Source organism: Oryctolagus cuniculus, unplaced genomic scaffold, assembly GCF_964237555.1.
Source record: "Oryctolagus cuniculus unplaced genomic scaffold, mOryCun1.1 SCAFFOLD_40, whole genome shotgun sequence".
Taxonomy (NCBI): Eukaryota; Metazoa; Chordata; class Mammalia; order Lagomorpha; family Leporidae; genus Oryctolagus; species Oryctolagus cuniculus.
In genome coordinates this window covers 53,549-60,355 of record NW_027208345.1, presented here as the reverse complement: position 1 = coordinate 60,355, position 6,807 = coordinate 53,549, and the positions used below count along the sequence as shown (strand labels likewise).

Below are 6,807 nucleotides of genomic sequence, written 5' to 3'. Positions count from 1 at the left end.
AAAAAGAGAATTTCTTGTGCCAACTACAGTCACCATATTAAATACTGATAAGAATGTGAAAATTTTGAATTTGAGCAAGGAATTCCTCTCATGTGACATGGGTATGAATCTATTGTAAGAACAATATGTATGAGTACATGTTTATAGAATATTCCTGCAGTTGTTTTAGAGTTCTGTGGACTTCAATTTTGTAAAACGATGCCAAATTATTTTTACTTGTTTTCTCAAGAGATATATCAATTATTTTTCTTTGAAGTGAAGAGACAGCTTTGCACAGTGGCAGTATCATAGCCAATGAGGTTTATCTGAGGTGTGATTATTGTTAATTGAAGTCAAGAAACAAATTGTAAATGGTTGGAATCAATTAATTCTGGTAGGTGGTAGTTTGCAATAACCAGTAAGGATGAATGAAAATACTTATATATAGATAATGTTACAACTTTAAAATGCAAATGAAGTAAAAATGCATTTCAAAATGAACATTTTATAAATAGTTCAAAAATGAACATTATAAATTCTCTCCTTAAAATGTATTTCACTTTATAAACTCTCACTTCTTATTCTCAAGACATTAAACTGTGACATGCTTTTATTGGGAAGCAAAGAAAAATGTTCCACTTCACAATTTTAAGTTTTGTTAAACAGTTTGTAATAGTTGTACTTAAATTTTTAGGCATAAATATATTTTCTTCATGATGCACTATGATATATTATTTTAAAGGTAGTGGAATATCTGGGGTAAGTGATCTAACAGATTTGTTTTCATTAGAGCAAGCAACTTGCCCCTGTGTATCTAAACTTAGACTGAGTTTCATATCACAACATAATTTACCTTCTGTGCAGGAAAAGTAAAGGATGTTAGATTTCAAATCACAAAATAAGACAGTCCAATTTACTTCTGGTTCTCAGTGATATATTTAGTGTGGTTTATAACACCATGCATTCATGAAAGCTAGATGTTTATTCAAAAGTTCACATTTGTACCTTTTTTTTTTCTTTAGCTTTATAGGTCTAAAATTTCCCTAAAGGACAAGTTTTTTTTAAATACATGTTCATATGTGTTTTCTGCTGTAATCAATTTCTAAAGTGTATACACTGACAAGAAGAACTGCACAAAGTGCGGTCATCAAACAAGGTATATCTCCTGAGAGGGGCTCCAGGCAGCTCAGCCAGTGCTACTGTTTGTGTTTCCCACACCGCAGGAGCCCTCAGGGGGATGCTAGGACTCAGGTATGCAGTGGGCTGGCTGTCAGGACCATGGGGTGGTGTGCAGTCCCCACCTGCAGCTTCTTTGAACCCTGGGTCATCAGCTTTCCAATCTCTGTGTGGTGAGGGAGAACTTGAGCTTCCTGTATGACCCGATTTCCTTGAGTGAGGCAGCATATCTCAAGCAGGCCTCTCGGCGTAGGGGTCTGGGTCAGTTTTCTTGTTGCTAATCGTGCAGCAGCACAGGCTCGGTGTGTGAGAAGGAAGTGGTATTATTGACCTCACGGTTTTGGTGCAGGGTCTAGGGGCAGCATCCAGTGATGATCTTCTTGCTGGTAGAGTCCTGGGGTGGCACAGAGACCAGCGGACAGACAGAAGGGGTGCAGAGGGGGCCAATCCAAAGTGGTCTATGTTGCAGTCCCCTAGGGATAAGGCATTAATCCATGATCACATGAATGGATTTATCCTGATCACTTCCTGCAGGGCCTCACCTGTTCTCACTGCTGAATTTCTCATCACTGGATTAACCGTGCCCATGAGTTTCAGAGGGGATAAACCATGTTTAATACAGAGCATGCAGGCTTGCAGGAGATCCCTAAATTTCCAGGTCTCCTCCCACCTAGTTTTGAGATTTAGCCCTTCTGCCCCTCATGTGGAAGAAGGCACCCTTTCTTAGGGCTTTCAAGGAAAGAAGGAAGGGACTTCAAGCTTTTTTTTCCTACTAGGATCACCTATTATTTTCATTGCTTGCAACCTCATCAGATTTTCTGAATCACAAACATGCATATTGCCTATTACCAAGAAAATCTTACAAGTTGTCATGTGACATGCTAGAAAGGACCCGTGTGTGTTAAATGTCCTTATGTACTTCTGGTGTCATGTCAGGGATTTTGTGCTTCAAAATGTTCCCAAGGTCATATGTTTATATTTGTTTTTGACAGGCAGAGTTAGACAGTGAGAGACAGAGAGAAAGGTCTTCCTTCCATTGGTTCACCCCCCAAATGGCTGCTATGGCTGGCGTGCTGCACTGATCCAAAGCCAGGAGCCAGGTGCTTCCTCCTGGTCTCCCATGCAGGTGCAGGGCCCAAGCACTTGGGCCATCCTCCTGCCTTCCTGGGCAGCAGCAGAGAGCTGGACTGGAAGAGGAGCAACTGGTAATAGAACTCGGGGCCCCAACCGGGACTAGAATCCAGGGTACTGGCGCTGCAGGCAGAGGATCAGCCAAGTGAGTCATGGTGCCAGCCTATGTACTTTTTTTAAGCAGTTCATAGTGAACAACATTTTCATTATTTTCAGTTCAGGAGAGCCAAAGTGTTATCTTGTAGTTTTTTTTTTTTTTAGAATAAGCTAAGAAAAATACTGTAGTACTTATAATATACAAATGAACTAAACTATTAGATATAAATTAAATGTTATATTTTTATGAAGATAAATGCCTAGTAATAAAAGCAAATTTTAAGTTTATTGATTTATAGAATTTCTCTTTTGGAAGGGAACCTTCAATATGAGCCAGTTTCATTCAAATTATAGTACTTTTTCACTTTTAAGCAATCTGGTGTTATTAAGATTTCTTCACTAAACTTACACATTAATAGAATTATCTTAAAATACATTATTAATTACTTAAATACATTAATATAACACATCGGAAAACAAGTCTTACTACCTGCTATTGATTATAGTTATCAGAAGTATTAAGATATTGTCACAAATTTGAAACAAAAAATTGTTTTGTCTCTGAAGTGATTTTTCAGGAATAATGAATAATGGAAATCTATAAGAGATGTTTGGATAACATTTGCCTCATGGACAATTCATAAAAATATAATTATTTATCTCTATTTGTAGGTTTAATTTTGAAGTTATCATTTTTATGGCGATTGTGATAATACAAATGACCACAAACCAAATAATAAAATAATTGAAATTCCTATACTTTGAGAAAATGGATAGCTTCTCTGTTAATGTACCAAGCATAATTTTTCTATACTAATTTATTAGAAACATTTCAAAAATATTTCTTTCAATTTGGGGAGAGGTAAAGTAATGAAAAAAATCAAAATTTCTGAAAATTAAAGTATTTGCATTTAATTTGTTCATTTTCTGCCTCATCACCAATGTAGTTCTTTAATTGGATAGAAAAAAAGTAGATTCAGAATCTACATTTGTTGACCACTAATAACAGAGTAGGGCAGTGAAGCATCATTAGCCCAATGAAACTTACAGGATTTCAGTGGTGGGGAAATCAGGACTCTTTCTGAATTTTGTTAGGTAAATGTGTTCTCATTTTATGCGGAGCTGTCCACTTTTGGTATTTTTATTTTAATATATATTTTAAAGTTTCAGCAGAACTCAGCACTAGGAGTGTCTACCTTATTTTTTTGGGAAAAATCTGACTAATTTTTAAGAATGGGGCATCAATATTATTTCATTTTCTCAGTTTTGAATATAGTGTGTCATTCTGTGAAAACCACTTGCCAGTGTGCTTTTTGTTTAGTTTGGTTTTTAAGTGCAAACTTGAAAGTTTTACTTTTAAAAAGTGACCTTTATGTTTTTCCATATGATTGACAGGGCTTTTACCTAGTTATCTTCATTGTATGACAATAAATCTATCCAATAAAGATTAACAAATGCATTAAAAGTGCAAATAATCACTATGGTATGCTTGCTGGTTTTATTTATGATGATGTATTGATCATCTCTGTCAGGTACTGTGATAGATATGTCTATTGGAAAATATAATTTCATTTCCCAAAAAGGCAAGCAAGTTAAAACCCTTCTGCAATTATGAAGTCATCCTCTGATAACTTACTGATTCATTTCTTGCTGTCAAAATCAAGAAACCAATTATCTGTTTGACTTGGAGATATTAGGTCCCTGTGGTACTATGAAGAAAATTATTTAGTGCCTTTCAGCTAGTGAAATGATGATTGGTGGGTCTGTTTGTTGAACAAACAAGGGGGGAGGGGAAGAGCACACATTAGCTATAAGGTTGTAGCTATCTCAGTGGAGGTAATCATTTCAGTCTTTGGAATTAATTCTAGAATTTAATGATAACTTTAAGTTTGTGTAAAAAGTGGTTAGTAAAAAAATTATTTACCTTATTACATAAACATAAGACTATGTTTTAAAACCTTCTTTCCCAGCCAAGATACTCATTTTAATGCAAAATGGGAAAATATTCAATACAGTGTCTCCTTTTGGAGGGTTTCTACAAGTGAAAGCAGATTTGTGGGGGATGATTGGGTTTTGAGCAACTTCCTTGCTTCCAAGACAAAACCCACATTGCCTTCGTCTGTCCCTAAAGTGCCAGACCCAAGCTACTTTTAAGAAGCTACTGTACTCCACCTGCCTTGGATGAAGCAAGCAGCCCCTTTGCTACCAGAATTCCCCAGAAACAGCATGGGCATTTTCCATGGTAGAGACAGCCCTTGTGAATTCTGCAACTGCAGGAGCTCTGGAGCTCTACTTGCTTGCTCTGTATGATATAGAGAAATTCTCATGGCCTCATATGGCTAGTAACCAGTAGCATCTCATACAGAATTCCAGAGTACCAGAACTAAAGAGGCCTCTTCTGAAACTCTTGGCACGTGGTGCTGGAAGGCAGGACAGTGCATCATTTTTGCATGCCTTGTAGGCACAAAGGAAAGTTCTCTCCAATATCTGAAGCTCTAGGATTGCTGCTGCTGGTGTTATAAACCCTGGAATAACACTCATCTGTGGGAGTTATACAGTCCTATCTTTGCATGCTTCAGGCTGGAATTCAACCCCTGGAATAATTGGCAGTCAACCTGAGAGACCTGGATAAGGACCCCACTGTATCCTGTATCTCCAGGGCTGTCACTCTGTGTACTGTATTTCAGAGAGTCATGTAAATACACCTAGACCCTAGGGAATGGAACCTATAAGCATTACAGTGCTCCAGACCCAGAACTGCTGATACACAACCCTCAGCATAAACTGTATTCACCCTGTAGGACTCAGGGAATGTCTCCTTAACATTTCCCAGACTTGGGACTTGAACTCATGATGCTAAATTTCTGGATATTAGTCAGGCTAACATATCAGGACCTGGGGAATATCTTATCCACATAGTATAGTAAAAAGGCCATAAATTTTGCTGCCACAAGCACCAGAAATATTCATATTTGCCTGGTAGAAAAGGATAGCATGACCAGAAATGTGGATACAGACATCACAAACCCCAGTATGACTGACAACTCTAGGGACTAAGAACCTATGGAAGCTCATGCCACTTCAAAGTCATACTGTAACATCCACAAAAGGCTGAAGAACAGAAACCTGTGGCACATGTAGACAATGCTGACACTGATTACTAATGAAGAAATCAAGTCTCAAAAACTTCAAAAGATTGAAATCATACCATGTACCTACCTTCTCAGACTGAAATCAATCAAACTAGACATCAATAATAATATAAAAAGGGCACTGGAAAGTTCACAGGTACATGAAAATTAAACAACATGATGACCAATGTATCATTTTAAAAAATTAAAAAGAGGTCAGAAAATTTCTTAAATGAATATGAAAACACAACATATCAAAGCATAGAACACAGCAAAAGCAGTATTAAGAGGAAATTTTATAATGACAAGTGTTTACACTTAAATTTGAAAGATCTTAAATAAATGGTCTAATGCTGCATCTCAAAAACCCAGAAAAAGTGGCCAGCACTGTGGTGCAGTGGTTTAACACCCTGGCCTGAAGTGCTGGCATCCCATATGGGCACTGGTTGGAGACCCAGCTGCTCCACTTTCTATCCAGCTCTTCTTCTTCTTCTTCTTCTTCTTCTTCTTCTTCTTCTTCTTCTGGACAGGCAGAGTTAGGCAGTGAGAGAGAGAGAGACAGAGACAGTTATAGACAGTGAGAGAGAGACAAAAAGGTCTTCCTTCTGTTGGTTCACTCCCCTATTGGCTGCCACAACTGGCACTGTGCCAATCTGAAGCCAGGAGCCAGGTGCTTCCTCCTGGTCTCCCATGCAGGTTCAGGGACCCAAGCACTTGGGTCATCCTCCATTACCCTCCCAGGCCACAGCAGAGAGCTGGACTGGAAGAGGAGCAACTTGGGCTAGTACCCGGTGCCCCAACCGGGACTAGAACCTGAGGTGCCAGCACTGCAGGTGGAGGATTAGCCAAGTGAGCCATGGTGCTGGCCTCTATCCAGCTCTTTGCTATGGCCTGAGAAAGCAGTAGAAGATGGCCCAAGTCCTTGGTAACCTGCACCTATGTGGGAGACCTGGAAGAAGCTCCTGGCTTCAGATCGGCACAGCGCTGGTCGTTATGGCCAACTGGGGAGTGTACCAGTGAATGGAAGACCTCTCTCTCTGCCTCTTCTCTCTGACTTTCAAAAAAAAAATCTCTGACTTTCAAAAAAAATATAAATCTTTTAAAAAAACACAGAAAAAGAATACAAGCCATAGGCAAAAATTAGCAGGGCACAAGAAAAAGTAAATGTAAGAACAGTCATAAATGAAATTGAAACTAAACGAATATTAGAGATATAAAACAAATAGCTGGTTCTTTAAGAAGATAAAGAAAATAGAAAAGCCTTTATCCAGAGTAACAAAAGAATGAAGAAAAA

The 6,807-nt window shown here is 38.3% G+C and overlaps 1 pseudogene; it reads left to right on the top strand.

The window, feature by feature from the left end:
* Nucleotides 1-265: 265 nt before the first annotated feature.
* On the top strand, nt 266-397 carry LOC127485665 (U4 spliceosomal RNA; annotated as a pseudogene).
* The last annotated feature ends 6,410 nt before the right edge of the window (nt 398-6,807 follow it).